Here is a 19,551-nt window from a genome sequence, read left to right as displayed (position 1 = left end):
AAAAACACATATTGGACGAATGATATTTTTGTTTTTACCAGTCACCTTAAACCTTTCTAACGCAAGGCAAACTAAGTATGTCATACATCACAAAAAGAGATTTAAGACAGTACTTGGAGATATAGATTTCAGTTTCTATTAAACATAACCCAAACAGGTAATGTTTAACTGACAAATAAACAATAACAACGTAATTCATCCTCATATCTTATATATCCTATTTACTAACAGGAGGATAGAGTACTGTAGCCTGAATCTAATTTATTATTAGCATAGGAAACTAGAAAAATGAAAATTATAATAGTACATGCTTCAGTGGCTATGGTGGTATTATAATGGAACTGTACAGCATTTTTATATGATAATAAGCGTTAAGGTTTGAATGACTAAATCCTGACAAGTAAGTATTGTGAAGGTGTTGTTGGTGTTTCGTTGAGTGAAAATCCGGGTATTTTGCAACCACTCTTCCAACATTCTTTTTCTTTTCTATCTACATACTTATGTTGCAAATTAGTTCCACAGGATGTACACTCACGTATATAAACTGCTACCCTGAAGCTTGCTAGAGGATATAAGTTATTACTGGATGCTGAATCGCAATATTTGCTAGCATATTTTTTATCGGTAAGTTTGAAGTTTAAAACTCATATTTATAATACATTTATTTTAACTGTTTTAAAGTATTCTAGTACTATTGTTAGTTTTCTGTTCTAATAAGAGCAACTACGCCATTTCACAACTGACCACAGACGATGAATATCGTTTTGTTTAGAAGCACAGTTGTGTGAGATTGTGGAAACCTATCAACTATTGTTTGTAGCTTCTACTTCGTTCTGTGCAAGTTTGAATATAATACCCGTTGTATCCCAACCCTCTCCCGTATGGCTTCTTACTAGTTCTATTTCATTCTATACGAGTTTAAGTGAATCTTCCCTTTTTTGGTACTTGTATTTCGTTCTAAGTTAATTTAAGTGTTATACCCCTTGTAACCCCCTTTTTCGTTATATCTACTTCTATATCATTCTACGCAAATTTATATGTGATACTCTATGTAATCCCCTCCCCACTATAGGTTGTTTTTGTTTCTGTTTCATTTATGTAAGTTTCATTGTGATACCCAGGGTATCAGGCTCACTTCTCTGTGTAAGTTTCAGGATAGGCTATAACTACTTCTATTTGTTTGGTTCTGTGTAAGTTAAAGTGTGATATCCAGCGCACACCAGGATCCTTAACTACTAGGTATGGGTTATAGCTACTTATATTTATTTCTGTTTAAGTTTAATTATGATCTATAGCTTCTCTACCTCCTGAAATACTTTTACCGTTCATTCTTGTCATTTGTTTCTTTTAATTTTTTTTCTTGTCGTTTTATTGAAAGTAATTACACTTTCATTTCCTTAAATGCCAAAATTCACAAATTATTGGAAAACTTTTAAGCAGAAGCACGCATGGTTATAATATACTGTTCGATTTGTGCTCTTATTTGTTTTAATATAATTTTGCATTTATGTAATAAGTCGCTTAACTTCACAATAAATACAAAATGTATATGATTAAATATTAATCTGTTTCAACTGTGATTCAATTCACGAAGTTAAATATAATTTGTTCTCGCAAAATGTACTTGCTATAAAAGTATATCTTTATGGAGAAAGAACTGCAGAGAAATAAATCTGTTAATACAATATTACAGAATACATCACAACAAAATCATGTTAAAATGTAACAATTCATTCAGTGATTTATCAGAATATTGTATTTTCTACGGCTTGAGTTTCGTAAAAATGTATAAAAGTAGCTGAAGTTAACCATTAAAGAAACAAAAATTGTATAAAGTTTAATTATCCCATTAATTCGTTTTTCTGACTAAATTCCTAATAACCTCATTATTTGCTAATTGTATACTTTCCTTTGCAGAAAGTAATAATTGACTCATTTAGTTGATCAATTATTTGTGTGTTTAATTCAAATTCAAATGTGTTTAAAAAAAGAGGAAATATGTCCTATTTTAGTATGTTTTCTATTCTATTTCTAGAGCAAAAATCCTAAAACACAATAACCCGCATATGGTAGTCGAGCCAGCAGCTCTTGGTAATGGATGGGAACACTGACAAACATAGTGACACACATAATGAATAATATTTATAATAAGATAGCTGTGTGTACAAATAAAAACTCACTATCAATGTTTCCGTAAAATAGTTTGTTGGAAAATTTCAGCAGTGATTCACAACTTATGTGAGTGGAAAAAATGATACGCAAAATATTTTATCTATAAAAACATTATGTATAAATATATATATATAAATAAATACTGTCAAGTTACCTGTTAGGTAGTAAGGCAGCTTGTGAGCATTGTCTATTTTCTGAACAAACCTTGTTATTATTTCAAATGTAAAACCCTCGCATAGAACAATATTTCTGTATTCTAATAAAAGGTTTTAAGCCTTTTAATTTATTGTAAGTTTTATAGCACGACGAGCGTAAGGCTTAGTTTATAACTGGGCTTTTTAATGCAAAGTTACACAATGATATTTCTGAGCTCTGTCTATTGGATTTATGTCCCCAGTGACATAACGGTATGTCTGCAGACTCGCACTGCAAAAAAAACCAGGTTTCGATATCCCTGGTGGGCAAAGCATAGATAACCCTTCGTGTAGCTTTGTGCTTAATACCAAACAAACAAAAAATCGTGGTTTCTATTTTTCGAGGCCCGGCATGGCCAGGTGGTTAAGGCACTCCACTCGTAATCCGAGGGTCGTGGATTTGAATTCCTTTTACACCAAAAATGCTCGCCCTTTCAGCCGTGGGGGCGTTATAAAGTTACCATCAATCCCACTATTTGTTGGTAAAAGAGAAGCCGAAGAGTTTGCGGTGGGTGGTGATGACTAGCTGCCTTCCCTCTATTCTTACACTGCTAAATTAGGGATAGTTAGCGCAGATTGTCCTCGTGTAGTTTTGCACGAAATTCAAACCAAACCAAACCATTATATTTTGGCATTTTATATTTGCAAACGCACTCGTGACCAACTAGAATACGTACTGTAAAGTGTTATTAACCTGCCAATACAATTTTAATGTTGAAAGTGTCATATTTGTACATATATATTTATATATACATAGTGGCCCAAAAAATGTACCCACATTTCGAACGCTCATTTCACTATAGTCAATGAACCTATAAGCCAGCAAAACGTATTTATGAACGTTTTATATCACAGATTAACTGTACATACACAGCTACTTCATTTAAGATGTTCAAACGTAGCTCCACCAGCACTCGAATAATCATAATATCCACGTCAGAGTGCCTGACATGCTATTTCACAGCTTTCCACCTTGATTCGAGGGAAAGCAATTGTTACCTGTTCATTTGATTAGTCAATAGTTTTGTGTTTATTTTCAGATATTTTCGAATATTATCTGAGAAAAAATAATATAAAACTTTTAAAATCGACATAGACATGTTGTGCAACTTAAAAGATTGGCACATGTTTTGTATATATTACGTTCAGAATATTTATGATTCGTACATTGGTAGTTTATATTCTTGTACATGATTTTAACCGTCGTTCTCTACCAGTTTCTTGTGAATGATGAAGAAATAACATATTAACTTAGCATGATACCTTTCGCTTTATTTGTGCCACTTTAAATGTACGTATGCTAAGTTCACCTTATAAGGCCCAGCATGGCCAGGTGGTTAAGGCACTCGACTCGTAATCCGAGGATTGCGGGTCGGTCGCACCAAACATGCTCGCTCTTTCAGCCGTGGGGGCGTTATAATTTTCGGTCAGTCCCATTATTCGTTGGTAAAAGAGTAGCCCAAGAATTGGCGGTGGGTGGTGATGACTAACTGCCTTCCCTCTAGTCTTACACTGCTAAATTATGGACGGCTAGCGCAGATAGCTCTCGTGTAGCTTTGTGCAAAATTCAAAACAAACAAACAATCATCTTACAAACATCGCAGTACTTGTGTTGCCCAATTCCATAGTATCAGTTTTTTACGTGTAAAGATCTTAATTGCTAATTCTAAAGCCCCTCAGTGGTTCTGCGTACTTACAACGCTAAAAACCGGGTTTCGATACCCGTGGTGGGCAGAGTACAGAGAGCCCATTGAGTAGCTTTGTGTTTAATTTAAAATACAAAATACAAATACTAATTTTAAAAACTTGTGACTGAAAGCAAAGAATAATGCATAACGATATGCTTACCCCACTATGCCTGTTTTAATCATGTCTGCGAAGTCTTTCGCTTTATACAAGGGCTCTCCAGGCCAGCGGTCATATGACAGTCACACCAGTGTCTAGACTCTAGAGTTAGGTAGTAATGCAACACGCTTCGTAAGCTGTTTTGATGGCAGCATATAAAAGTACATAAATTTGGCTTTAGTAAAAAAAAAAGCCCGTATTTTTACTTTTGTTTTGCGGATCCGTCATAGACACACGACAAAGAATATATCTATTCTAATAGTAACTCTATCGAAAATTCAGTAAACATTATGAAGAAAGTAATTTATTTTAACAGTTGCGTTTTCTACATTTTGTCTAAGTACAAAGAGAAAGAAAATTTGACAGTTTTATCAAAAATATTAATATTCTTCAAACTTATTTTCATGTTATGTTTGTCTTTTGAGAATATAATTATCAACAGACAAACCTTTATTGAAACCAAGGTATTTTCACAATATTTAGTTTTTTATTTTATTATCTCTAGTTTTTTAAATATCTGTATTATGTACGCTTACGCAAGTTTATGTTAGGAAATTATTTGTCTATTTCATCAGTTGTTTCTCCATTCATCTCTTTGGTATAAACATGAATATTTCTATTTTACGGGATTCTTCTGCCGTATTCGTATAGTACCCTGCTGGTACAGTGGTAAGTAAGTCTACGATGAACTCAGCAGATAGCCTGATGTGGCTTTGCTCTAAGAAAACACGCATGCGTATAACATTTTTTGTGAATGGATGTAGATACGCTGTAAGTGTTCAATAATTCTATTATGAACGTCAGAAATGAAGTAAACTTTTATTGTTGCATTTTTTCCATACTTATCATACTTTTATATTTGTTTGAAGACAAAGTTATCACATCCAACCGAAAAATTAGATAAAATTGCACTAATTTATGAGATGTCTTTACAGATTTAACTGGAACCCAAAAAATGACAACATCTGTTTTGTGTGCTCTATTTATCGCTATGATTTTGACAAGTATGTTTGATAACACCGAAGAATTTTTATTTCAAAGTCTTTGCAATACTTGCTCTACCAGCACCGTGGGTTTTGGACAGATACGAAATATGATCTGCTGCATTCTAACAAATTCATGTTGCCAGTAAGTACAGTTATGTCTAGCCTGTATAACGTATATTCACCTAACAAAATGTTTCTTTTTTGTAAAATAATCTATGTGTTTGGATATAAAGTTTATTACAACATTATTATATAAATTGTGTTTCCATGGTGTTTTGGTTTTCGAATTTGATATATTGTTATAGTTAACTAGTGCATGTATATTAATAAAAAACAACATTAAGCGACTAATTGGCAATTTGCAATGAAAGCTACTATATGCCACGTCTTTCTCTTCACTAGAAAACCATTATAGGGTATACCGAGCTACTTACTAAGCTCCCCTAATAGTACAGTTCATGTTGTAGATATTATATATTGTTTTAATTTAGTCCTTTTATATGATTATGAATGGATTATTTTTTATGTTACTCTTCCCCCCCGCTAGTACAGCTGTATGTCTCCGGATTTACAACCATAAAATCAGGGGTTGGATTCCCCTCGGTGGACTCAGCAGATAGCTCGATGTGGCTTTGCTATAAGAAAACACACACACTATGTTACTAAGCGCACAGCTACACCACAGGCTATATTTGCTGTGGCCACCACAGGTATTGAAACACAGTTGTGAATCTTGAGATTTCTCACTGAGCCAGTTAGAAGTAAAAAAGGAAAACCCTAACAGAAAAGGGGATAAATACGACCATGAACTACATAGAAACATGGGCGGGGAAGTTTTATCTCTTCATTATAAACATGAAAGAAGGGAGCATTATACTTACATTACAATGTATAAATCTGCACATTTATATCATCCTGTTTCCCCTGGCAGAATGGAATGTTTACACCCACTGACAGGAATTTCCTTAGCCTTTCAATAGCACTGCCATAAATATATATATAAGACCGTAAACAATATATCCATATATTATAAACCTATTGTTACAATAAATCATAAATAATTGATATGATGGGCGTGCTTTTCCGTTTGTTAAAACATGTTTATTCTATTAATGTAATCTCTATCACAATTGTGACTTTCTAAGCCAGCTGGATGTAGTTTGATATTATGCCTTTGTGGCTACGATAGCATATAAAGTTGTTAGTTCTTGTCACTTTAAACCTTTTAACACGAAAGAGTTGAAAATAATACCCAATTTTTTTTATTTTTAAAGAAACAAAAGTGTTTATTTTTCTATAACTTTTGTATTCAATTTATGTCATTAGAATTAATGCGAATTTTCATGACAAGGTTCCTTCTGTGAGAAGTGTTAATTCTAGATACATCAATTATCGTCCATTGTAAATTTTTTTTGCTAAAATAATTTATTTTTAACATTAAGAATTACAACTAGCACGTAATACTTGTATTCAATCAACTGATGGCAAGTTACCATTATAACTAAATGACTTTTTTCTCACAATGTACAAATGTTAATGACACAGAATCAATTTACATCAATTAACAATCCGTTAGTACATCAGCGGGCCTGCTGATTTATAACTCTAAGAAAATGGTTTGGTATTTGTCGTTAGGCACAGCACTGATAACCCATTGTGTTACTTTGTGCTTAATAACAAACAAACAATCTGTTCTATTGCAACCATCAACTTTAAATAGTACTCTGTACAGCCAGATTCTAACAACTTAGTACCCATCTGGTGGCTCAAAGGTAAGTCTGAGAAACAATGATGCTGAAAATCAGGTTGCGATACCAGCAGTGGACAGAGCACACACAGTCCAATTTATAGCTATGCGATTAACAACAAAAGGCAACGACGTGTACCACATGTTAACGGTACTGAATTTAACTGATACAATTTTTCTACAATTAAAAAAAACACATGTAATTAGTCTGTTTTAAAAGAAATGTCAGAGATGTCTTCTTTAATAAGTGGTCCGGCATGGCCAAGTGTGTTAAGGCGTTCGACTCGTAATCCGAGGGTCGCGGGTTCGAATCCCGGTCGCACCAAACATGCTCGCCATTTCAGCCGTGGGGGCCTTATAATGTTTCGGTCAATCCCACTATTCGTTGGTAAAAGAGTAGCCCAAGATTGGCGGTGGGTGGTGATGACTAGCTGCCTTCCTTCTAGTCTTACGTTGCAAAATTAGGGACGGCGAGCGCAAATAGCTCTCGAGAAGCTTTGTGCAAAATTTAAGAACAAAAATCTTTAATAAGTTGAATTTTAACAAATTTTAAAGCCTCAATCTTTAATTTAAACATAAACTACCTTTATCGTTTACTAGCCAGCGTTCAACGCACAGCAAAAACACGGTATCCACCAGGGAATAACATAGAGGGTAGGTTTTGTTTTTGGAATTTCGCACAAAGCTGCTCGAGGGCTATCTGTGCTAGCCGTCCCTAATTTAGCAGTGTAAGACTAGAGGGAAGGCAGCTAGTCATCACCACCCACCGCCAACTCTTGGGCTACTCTTTTACTAACGAATAGTGGGATTGACCGTCACATTATAACGCACCCACGGCTGGGAGGGCGAGCATGTTTGGCGCGACTCGGGCGCGAACCCGCGACTTTCAGATTACGAAGCGCACGCCTTAACGCGCTAGGCCATGCCAGGCCACTAGAGGGAAGGAGTCAGATCCAAATAACGATCCCTCTCACTACGTCAATATTCGGGGGGCATACTAGGTTTCTTAACAGTAACTTGTATTAAAATATGCTATGTTTTAATTCTCGTGAATTGAAAATAACCATCTTCATGTAATTCAACTTGCATATTTAAAATCAAACATAGATAATATTATATGTTTATATAAATTAACCAAATTCGTATTCAACTATTTACTTCTAGGCAAAATACCCAAACTACCTCTCCCGCCACTGGATGAGATTGGATTAAATTTCACCAGATGATGACGTCATAAAGGATAGGATATGCTTTTTCGTTTCAAGGAAATTAACAGCATTATTTTTAAAACTAATTTTGGTAATATGTACATGAACTTAACCAAAGGCGTTTAACATTTCAAATATATTAAACCAAAATATGATACAGAGTAAATATTTATCAGGCTTAACTTTTGCGTTTCTAAATAATAATTCATGCTCATGTGGAAGAATTTTGCTTTTCGCCAAGTTATAACTATAACTTAAATTTCATTATTTTGGTGAGGAAAAGCTACAGTTTCAAATTTTCCATAGAATAAAACACGAGGTGCACCTAATAACATAAAACTTTGACAAAATATTGATTTCTCTAACGATAAAAACACCTTAATGAAAGGTAAGCTCTTGTTTGTCAGAAATATTTATGTATTTTATATTTATTTATTTCATACATTTTTGTTTTTTGGTTAACTAGTTAATTATTATTTCATGGCTTTCATTAGTGTTAACTGCGTGACACTAATATAGCATATTCACATCTTTAATTCAGGTGTTAAGAAGATTTTTTTTCTGGATATAAAGTGATATTAAAATTAATTGAAATTACAAGAAAAAATGATAAAATGATGTGTTTTCTATGAAGTTCTATTTTTTTCCTCCATTGTTTAACTTTATTTACAGTAATTTTTTGTACCCGTGCACTTATCGTTTAATTACTTTCTCTACTTAAATACAGTTTTATTTCCTTGTTTAATTTATATCTTAATTTTTATGTTCTGCTATAATCCTTCAGAAAAATAAGCCATTCAACTTCACAGAGTGTCTTATCTCTTCCATTCTACTAACAGTTCACTAGACCTGTCATTCTGCATACTAGGCCCTAAGCTACAGAGATCAGATAACTTTGTGTACTGTATATCATTGAGATTGCCACAATTGCACGAGAAATATTTTTAACACTGCTTTACCATTGATTTAGGAATTGAGTTATAAGCAAATATTTGGATAAACATGTTTTCTAGCTTTCAGCTACAACTTGTGCGTATAAGCAGATGTATTTTGTTTGAAAATAAATAAATAATATTATTAAGTTGGGTCTTATGCAAATTGATACCTGGAAAGCCACGGCTTAAGAATGTTCCACGCGTATTTTCAGCTATTGGTAATTAGTGTATTCTAAGAATATATTCTTATATGTAACAAATGCATCAGGTAGTTATTAAAAAAGTATAAATTTTACGCTAACTAATCAATTTTTATTTCATAGTGTTGTTTATACTATTTCATATTGTGTAATAATTATGAGAAATGTTTTTAATTTTATTTCGATTATTTTATTGTTCATTTGGTGGTTTCATTACTTTTCACAAATGTTTATTGAATATATCACTCCTAATTTTATGTTTATTTGCTTGTAACTTGTGTATAATTTTAAATATATTTGGTGATTTAACAATATATGTTTGTTTGTTTGTTTTGGAATTTCGCACAAAGCTACTCGAGGGCTATCTGTGCTAGCCGTCCCTAATTTAGCAGTGGGAAGGCAGACAAGGAAGGAAGACTAGAGGGAAGGCAGCTAGTCATCACCACCCACCGCCAACTCTTGGGTTACTCTTTTACCAACGAAAAGTGGGATTGACCGTCACATTATACACCCCCACGGCTGGGAGGGCGAGCATGTTTAGCGCGACGCGGGCGCGAACCCGCGACCCTCGGATTACGAGTCGCGCGCCTTACGCGCTTGGCCATGCCGGGCCAACAATATATGAAATGTTGTTATTTTGTTTTCTTTTTCGCCTTGAAAGCAGTGCCTCTAAGATTACGAAACTGGTTTGTAAATTGAAATTATTGCATAGTTACTACATAAGAAGTCTTCTGTTTTGTCAGTGATAGCTTTATGGACTTACAACACTGAAATCCCAAACTCGATTAGCTGCAGTGGACATGGTAGATACTTAATAGTGGCTTTATAATTACAAACACAAAAATACAAATATAGAAGAACTGGACCTTACTTTTATATGTTAGTTTTGCTGAGGTGCATGACGCCACACAATGCGCTATCCGTGTTGTAACCATCATGGGTATCGAAACCCAATTTTAAGTGTAATAAACACTTACTACTGAGCCATTAGGGACACACACATACATATATGTACGAGCCAAATATTTCAATAAAAATATAAAGCTTAAAAAAATTAGTAAATTATAGAATTTTTGTTTTATTTTTAGCTATGACAGTCAAAAATCAAGAAAAACTAGCCCATTACGATATTTTGTGTTAGATATGATATTATATTTTAAAGTTACGTAACTGGAATACAGACTTTCTAACCTTTACATTATGTTAAGTGTTATCATGTTATATTTGTTCTTTTGCTTTTCCTTTTTTTTCTACCTCCCCCTAGTGATATATGTCTGCGGACTTATAGGGCAGAGCACAGATAGCTCATTGTGCAGCTCTATGTTCAACTACAAACTAACCTTTCGTTTTGTTTACCAGAATGCAGATTCTCTGTAGTATAGGTTTCTCAACAGTTTCAAACCCAGGGTCATACTCACTATCTTCCTAAACTATCGCGGATCACTAAAATGTAAGCACAAATAATGATAATAATAACAAAACGTTTGTTTTCGTGAAATCCCACGAACCGGCAAGGTGGTTAATAAACGTAGTTGTGGTATATCATTTCCATAAAAAAATATCGTTCTGATGCAATATTGTTTGCTTCCAGTTGTAAAGTTTGAGTTATTTTATACCATTTCACAATTAAGTACCGAAAGGTTTGGTTTGTTTTGTTTTTAATTTCGCGCAAAGCTACACAAGGGCTATCTGCGCTAACCGTCGCTAATTTAGCAGTGTAAGACCAGAGAGAAGGCAGCTAGTCATCACCACTAACCGCCAACTCTTGAGCTACTCTTTTACCAACGAATAGTGAGATTGACCGTAATATTATAACGCTCCCACGGCTGAAAGATCGAGCATGTTTGGTGTGATGAGGATTTGACCACTGTTTCTAAGGGAGGCGTATGTGCGAAAACCTCAAAAACGTGTAAGGTGGTAGTCTTCACATACTATAGCTGGAAAACTTAGAGCGTCAGGAATAACTAAACTGTTTTGGTTTCTCCCAGTTTCTCATATCTGGTAAATATTTTTCTACATATCGGTATTCAGGTGTCAATATTTCAAAACTGCAGGTATTTCTTCCTGTGATTTGACTTCTCATAATAAACAGTGTGATTTTTCTTCAAGAATAGTTACGAGTGTGATATCTCGTAAATGATCGGCAAAGCTAATAACTGAAGGTTCTTTGGCTTAGCTGTATCCTAAGAAGTTGTTGCGACAGAGACCAGACAAAGATTTTTAGTAAGCACAAATATTTAATGAAAATCTTTGCTGACTACATACATATAAATAATACACAGTAATACTACATATTTTAAACATTAGAACAGGTAGTCAGTTGTGTGTGTACCTAACAAGAACTAAAGAAATTTGTTTTTGTTCAATTTCACTCAAAGATAATTAGAGACTAACAGTGATAGCTATTCCTAATTGTAATGTGTTAGTCTAAAGAAATGTCAGTTAGGCAATACTACCTACTGCTGACTATTGGGTTTTTCTTTACTAACAAACAGAGGGATTGATTGTCATTTTATAATACTCACATATGAATGAAATGAAGACCAGTTGGATGATAGGATACGATCCTACAACCAACAGATTGCTTTAACCACCAGGATATGCCAGCCTTTGAGTTGAAAAAGATTTCAATTAAAAATAAAGAGCTCTTGTCACTGTGTGTAAGCCTCCACTTGTGCGTTAAACTAGTTAACATAAACAAAAACAGTTCCAAGAAAATTATCCCACTTAAGTTAAGATTCAGTAATGAAAAAAAAATCGCTAAACGTGCAATAATTTCAAAACACGCGCCATTCTTAACGTGAAGTAAAGTGTTGTAGTACTAGATTATACCGTGTGTTGTCCACTTCTTCAGTTAAAAAATAAACATTTTTGAAATTATGTTGTTTTTCACCTTTCTCTGGACGGAACACAGTGGTATTCAACCTTGTTGTTAATTTTCACATTCTTCAAACTAGATTAAGTGAGCATTATGAAGTTTATTTGCCCAATTATTTTCCAGGAATAATTATATTATTTGTAGTTAATGAGCTAGTAAATCAGTTGATAGTTATGAATAATCTTGCTCTGATCCTCAGCACTGGTCAGCTAATCTCACAAGCAATGATAACTCTTTTCTTGTGTCAGGAACTTAAGAACTTATTGACATACTTAAGATACTTTTGGAGCCAAAGGCTGTGTAACTTATGTAGGTTTATACAGATTTTAACTATTTCTACAGTTTCCACTGACATTTATACATTTTTCTATTTTTTTAATTTTTTTTTTACAATTGCAGAGTTTACATAAACTACATGCTATTCAATTTCTCTTCGTTTTCCTTTCAAGATGTATCTGTCAGAAACTGAAGTTTTCTAGCATATTCCCTGTATATTTTTACTTTTATTGTTACTTTAAGTTAAGAGTTAATGCAACTTGTGGGCCTACTTCTCATTTAAAAGCGTTAATGTTCTTGTGCTATGCTTAAGCAAGCGAGATTTAAAGTATAGTTGTTGTGTTTGTTTACGTTAGTGTTTTAGTAGCATTTGTTCACGCTAAGTGTGAACAGGCTTAGAGTGTACCATTTGCTCTACTACTTAAGATTTAAAGTGTATATTTACACAAAAGGGGAGCGAGGGTATTGGCTTTGGATCCATATGTGTGTCCGAGCACGTATCTCGAGAAAATAACAAACCGATTTACGTGAAATATTTATAGGATGTCCTCATAGTATGACCCTCTAGATCCCGATTCTGGATCACTTAGAAACATTTTTATAATGGCAGTGTAGAGCATTTTATCAGTTTGTTGATAATAACCGTGTAAAAATAATCGGATTAGAATACTAAAATAGCGTATTTTAGTATGATACACTGCTGTTTATTCCTGTGCAATAACCCTAAGGCAACTTACTAATTTTATTAGACAATCAAACACCATATAGATTCTAATAGCTAACAGTAGAAATACCAGTTTTTGTATTGACACAGTTTCTCTGTCACGTCACATAAGCTAATTGTGACGGTTTCGTCAAACCCATACTATCCTCTATTTTATGTTGAATTTTAGTTTTTCTTCTCAAACTAGCAGAACATATTTTACATACAAATCTATAATTGTGGTTAAACTCAAGAAAATATTGTTTTCTAACCAAAATAATTTATTTACACACTTGTACTTCTAAAGTGAACATGAGATAAGTGACTCAGTACGTCAACTGCTATGAATGAATGTTGGTATTAGATCAATTTGGTAGCACATTAGAGTTTAAAGTAAATGTATTAAACCCTTTTCTTTATAATGGACTTTCAACTCAAGCTGTATCTACTCCCTGCTCATTACAAATAATCATTATTTTGTCCAATATGTAAATTTCACAACTCCCCTACGTATACCCCTACTCAAATAACTTTTATTTGCCCATTTGCATTCATGATAAACATTTACAGCAGTTTAGTTTGTTTCGTTTTTCAAACAAAGCTACATAAGCTCAGTACTCGAGTCGTAGCAGAACCCATTTCTACATTTATTGGTACCTTTATAGAAATAAATAAACGTATAATACGTTCGAATTTGACTATATGCATATGGAAACGTATCAGAAAATATCTCATTGTTATGGGATGTTGATATAGTAAACATACGCTGTCTAGGTATGAAAGGAGTGAACATCAGGTGTTTTTGTCAATTTACTGAGTCAGAAATGCGATTCAATTTACATTTCTTTTAAGCTCAATAAACACTGAAAGGAGGAAATGAAAAACCAAAAATACATACATAAATACACGAACTAATACACATCATCGGTGAGACAAACGGTAAATTTGTGCTATATATATGTATTCTTTCCCTTTTTTGCGATCTGTTACACCTGATTGATTGGGTTATTATTATTTACGCTCTTTTAGCAGACTACGTGGTGTGGTCAGATAACTGTTGTTATTATAGTAAAATTAGTCAATAGTTTTAAACATTTGTTTTCAGTTAACTTAGAACTTTAACTTTCTATTTATTTCACTGATGATGACAAGTGTGGTATTTCATAAATGACCAGCAGAGCAGAAAATTTAATCTCGCTAATAATCGGACGTTCTTTGGTTTGGATTTTCCAACCTGTTTCTTTGTGTCAGGAGCTTCACAACTTATTGACATATTCTGTCTGGGTAACATTTTCATGAAAGTGATTCAGTTTACATTTATTTTAGGCTCAATAAACGTTGGATGTGGAGGGAGCAAATATATAAAAAATATCCCAATAACCGAAAGGGTGAGCATGTTTATAGAAGGGATTCAAACCTGCAACCCGCAGATTACAAGATAAGAGCTTTAATCACCAGTTTATGTTGGGCCTTGACTAGAAGAAAGTTTTAAAATTAAAATAAAGAGCTATTTGCCATATACACGTGAGGTAAAATGTTGTAGTACTGGATGCAGTGTATTTTGTATAACTCGTTTATTAACAAGTTAAATTTTCCAAATTATGTTTTTTTAAATAGTTTCCTTTATTTGTATGTTTGTCATCACGATTTTTGGAAAACGGCTGAATGGATTTGGACTAAAGTTGATATACATTCGGACTATGACCCAACTTAGAAGGGATTAGTTTTTGGATGGTTAAAATCATAACAACGTTACAAAAATACTAAATCTCTATCTTTTAACATGGACACCAATTTTTAACATTATTTTTTGCCCTTCAACTCAGCAAGAAACATAAGATACAAACAACAAACAGAGACAGGATTTCGATTAAACTTGGTGGACATACGTAAAATATTAGTTGTCATTGCCCTGCTAAAAATGTTCTGTATCCAACGACGATATTACGGACACACTATCTTATTTTTTGAGAGTCAAATATGATTAACGCTGCTTGGCCGAGATATACGTTTTACTGAGTGCCCCTCTAGTTGAAATTGTTATTTAAATGATATAGTGCGTTGAAAACTGCGTTCTAACACCTTTTTTTTGTTGTTGACTCTAACAATAGCGCTGCATAAAATGCTATTTGTCCATAACCACACTATCGACTGTATGTTGTAGTGTCACTGGGCTGCTGGAGATTCAGTATACCTTAAAATGTAATACATGTGTACGTGTACACATATTTGGAAATACAGAAATTTAAATCTTATATGAGGGAAAATGAAGAAATGCATTTATACACACACATGATTTACAAGCATAACTTATTAGAAAAAATAAATGTCGAAAGCTTCTTTTGTGTGTATGTCAAAGTAACGGGGTTTATCTGGAAAATGTGAAGTTTGTGGACACCTAAAATCTGTATTTAGTCGAGAAATCAAACTTCTAAAATTATCTGAAAATATAAAATTTGAATTTCGCTCAAAGCTAATAGAACGTTTCCTGAGATAGCCGTCCCTGATATAGAAGTAATAGTCTGAAGGGAGGGAAGCCAATCAAGACAACCACTCGGTTTACTCTAATCTAGTAGTGGGATTAAATGAAACTTTATAACGCCCCCACGGCTGGATCAGCAGCATGCATGGTAATAAGATGCGAACCAACGACATGAGGTTTAAAATATAGTATAGCAAGATAAGTGGTAAAAAGGTAATACTGTCATGTTACAGACCTTTTATAACAGCATGATATTATTATGGTAATAACTAAGCTCTAATGTTTTCCACTAGTGCATGTAATTGTAAATGATGGTTTTGATGAAATAATAGAATGAATCTAATAAATTATTCCACAAGTTTATTTAGAGGAGGAATGACTATTTCTTTGTAAAAGGACTTTTCTCATTCAAATGTAAACTACAATCCTAACCCTCGCAGAAGGCCGTTTTCTTAACCTGTTCCACGCCCTCGTTACTTGATCCTTACAAACGTAGTGTGAAAAGACTGTAGTGTATGTTTATGAAGCAATAATATTTTACAAGTAAAGGTACACTAGATTGTAATCGTTCAAAAAACAAAAGTGTGAAGTATATGTTTTTTGCGCATGTTTATATGAGTAACTTGAATGTTTAGGGTTTTTAATAATTGGTTTACAAATATGTTTGGCCTGTGTAGTTACTATAAATTTTAACGTACTCCTTTAGTTTTATATTATATGTATTGACTAGGTTGTAAAATACATTGTTTGTGGTGTGCAAGATGGAGTGATGTTTGTATTGAAAGGGATGTGTATCAATATCACTTCCCTTTTGTTGTATTGTATTGGCATGGCCAGGTGGGTTAAGGTGTTCGACTTGTAATCTGAGGGTTATGGGTTCGAATCCTGGTCGCACAAAACATGCTTGCTCTTTCAGCCGTGGGGGCGTTATAATGTGACAGTCAATCCCACTATTCGTTGGCAAAAGAGTAGCCCAAGAGTTGGCGGTGGGTGGTTATGACTAGCTGCCTTTCCTCTAGTCTTACACTGCTAAATTAGGGATGGCTAGCGCAGATAGCCCTCGAGTAGCTTTGCGGGCAATTCAAAACCAAATATTGATAAAGAAAAAATTAGCTGTTTAGCTCAGAGAATTTTATAATGTTACGTTGATATATTTGGCAATAAATAGAATGTTTCACTTTTCTTTGTGTATGGTAAGTTTATGTTATGTCATTACTACTGAAAAATCTTCATACATTTCTCCTAACAAACAAGAAAGTTACACAACTTTTTACATTCCAAATAGTATAAACAGCAAGAAAAAAAATTCCGACTAGAACTTGATTTAAAACTATTGGTCATCTGACAATTAATTAGGATTCACGAGAACAGTATTTTTTAATTGTAATATTACTGGTTAACGTATTTGCAGTTGTCTTGACCAATATCTATAAAATAAAAAGAAACTCACTGGTATAAGTTATGACCTAACTTAGACTTTGGTCTCTCTATTTCGCGATTCACCATATTATTAAAACCAGTAGCCTGTAATGATTCTCTAGGTCAATGCCTTACTGTCCTCGTGCATTGGAAATTATTAATACAGTAGTATTAAGGGAAATTTTAACATTTGATTTCTGAAAGTGAAAAGCATGAAAAAGTATATCTCTTAAACTGTTAATCTAGAAAGAAAAGTCCAAATGCCTCGTTTCAAGAATAAATTACAGGAAATACTATTTATTTTGTTTTCATTTCATAACAGGCCCGGCATGACCAGGTGATTAAGGCACTCGATTCCTAATTAGATGATCGTGGGTTCAAATCTCCGTCACACCAAACGTGTTCGTCCTTTCAGCTGTGGAAGCGTTATAATGGGATGGTCAGTCCCTTTTATGCGTTGGTAAAAGAGTAGCCCAAAAACTGGCTGTGGGTGGTGATGACTACCTGCTTTCCCTTTACGTGTTGAATTAGGGACAGCTAGCGCAGATAGTCCGCGTGTAGCTTTGTGAGATACTAAAAAAAAATTCAATTCATAACATGCCATTTCGATATCAATATCTCTCAGCCAGTCTTCATTTGTGAGTAATGCTCAATCTGAGAGAAAAAGAAACATTTTTATCATATCAGTATTATACACATGCAATATTTATTGATCTATGTCGAATAAATTGATATGAATTTAACTGAATATCTCCTCTTTGACACCCACCCCGTAGACGGCGTAGAGAAATGACAAGGGTCAAAAAGCGTTCACTTCCATAGCAGCCTTCCCTTGTGCTCAGTGACTGACAAGGAATGGTGACATTCAGTTGAAAAAATCCTAGTGAACATTTAGCGATGCTGAGTGGTCCAATGTGTTAGATGCACCTATTGCATCAAAAACCAAAGTTTCCCAACAGTGCATTGTATTCGGTCTCTTTTGCTTTAAAAACAAATCCAATGCAGTATTTATTATTGAAGTAACACATAGAATAACAAAAGACGGTTGTAAATGGCTAACTAGACAATCACAACGTGCATAAACTTTGATTCAAAGGATTGTATTGACTGCAAACTCCATATTTATTCAATCACTATTTTTAGAAAAATTACTGTTGAATTAAGTTTATAAAACATAAACTTTGCGTTATAATTCAGGTATAGCATTTAAATAATAAAAGTGAAAATTTGTTTGGCTTCTTGAATATACTTTTGTGTATCTCGAATCAATAGTGAGCATCAACAGAGTAATATTTACATTATTCAATAAGCTACAAATGTATTTTCTTATTTACACGATTTCTTTAACTTCATATACAGGGAAAAACAAAAGTTGAATGCTGTACGTTAAATTATTTTAACTGTTCTATCAGTAGTTATATTTTTTATCTAAAATGTCAGAAACCTAGAAATAACAGATATTTAGCATCTGAAAAATTTAAACTGTTATAAGTTGCAAGATAACATGGCTCATTTCTGGTTGATATAAATCTCGGAATACCTGGGATTGACAAAATAGCTTTTGTATGTTACATAATAGTTTAGTACGTGGGTGAAGTTTGTCAAAGACAACTTGAAACAGGTGTGTATAATATATACACCTCTACAAGTGGTTGTGTACATGATGTAGATCAGATTCAAGAATTTCTATTATCTTTTATTTGAAAAGTTTTAAAAATGAAAAGTAACCACATTTGTTGCTGTGGTTTTGGGAAGTAGATGGGATATCTGGATTTCTTAAAATAGCTCACACACGATATTCATACCTCGTCAAATGTCCTCCACAAACTCAGTAGAAATATATCATAAGCAGAATGAGCAACAATAAGCCAGTTTTCAATATGGATTACTCAAATATCCTGTGATAATTGACACATTACTTCATTAAATTTATGACATTAGTTGAAGCTATCAAAACCTGATGTTTTGTATTTCATGTTTGGTATTCTCCATTCTTTTTTTATTATCACTGTTGACAATCGGTGTTTGTAATTAAGCACAAAGCTACACAAAGGACTATCTGTGCTATGCCCAACATGGGTATTGAAGCAAGGTTTTTTGCATTGCAAGTCTGCAGAAACACTGCTGTGCCACTGTTGACAGTATTGGTTAGAATGTCTTTCATGTTTAGTTTGACTTTTCTTTATTATTATTATTATAATAATACATTTATTCTAGAAATTCTTTTGCATTGTTAGCTCAGTATATAGATTTAGGAATAATCAAAAAGTTCCTAAGTAGGCTGAACTTCACAAAATATTACTTGGTGATGACGAGAAAAATCCACTTGTAGAGAAAAATATATGTAAAAACGGATGGTATGGATAGAGAAAGCACTATGTAGAAGAGCGAACAACATTTCGACCTTCTTCGGTCATCGTCAGGTTCGAGCAAAGGTCAGAATGTTGTTCGCTCCTCTACACAATGCTTTCTCTACCTATACCAGTCGATTTTACATAAAATATTA

General features: G+C 33.7%; 1 long non-coding RNA gene across 1 annotated transcript; it reads left to right on the top strand.

Moving 5' to 3' along the window:
* Positions 1-518: 518 nt before the first annotated feature.
* Positions 519-9,599, top strand: LOC143246703 (uncharacterized). Its single transcript, XR_013026101.1, has 3 exons — positions 519-624; positions 5,147-5,339; positions 8,109-9,599. It is a non-coding gene; the product is annotated as an uncharacterized LOC143246703 (long non-coding RNA).
* The last annotated feature ends 9,952 nt before the right edge of the window (positions 9,600-19,551 follow it).

The sequence above is a fragment of the Tachypleus tridentatus genome, chromosome 1, assembly GCF_004210375.1.
Source record: "Tachypleus tridentatus isolate NWPU-2018 chromosome 1, ASM421037v1, whole genome shotgun sequence".
In the NCBI taxonomy this organism is placed as follows: domain Eukaryota; kingdom Metazoa; phylum Arthropoda; class Merostomata; order Xiphosura; family Limulidae; genus Tachypleus; species Tachypleus tridentatus.
The sequence above is the reverse complement of the archived record's forward strand: the minus strand, read 5'-3'. Positions and strand labels throughout refer to the sequence as shown.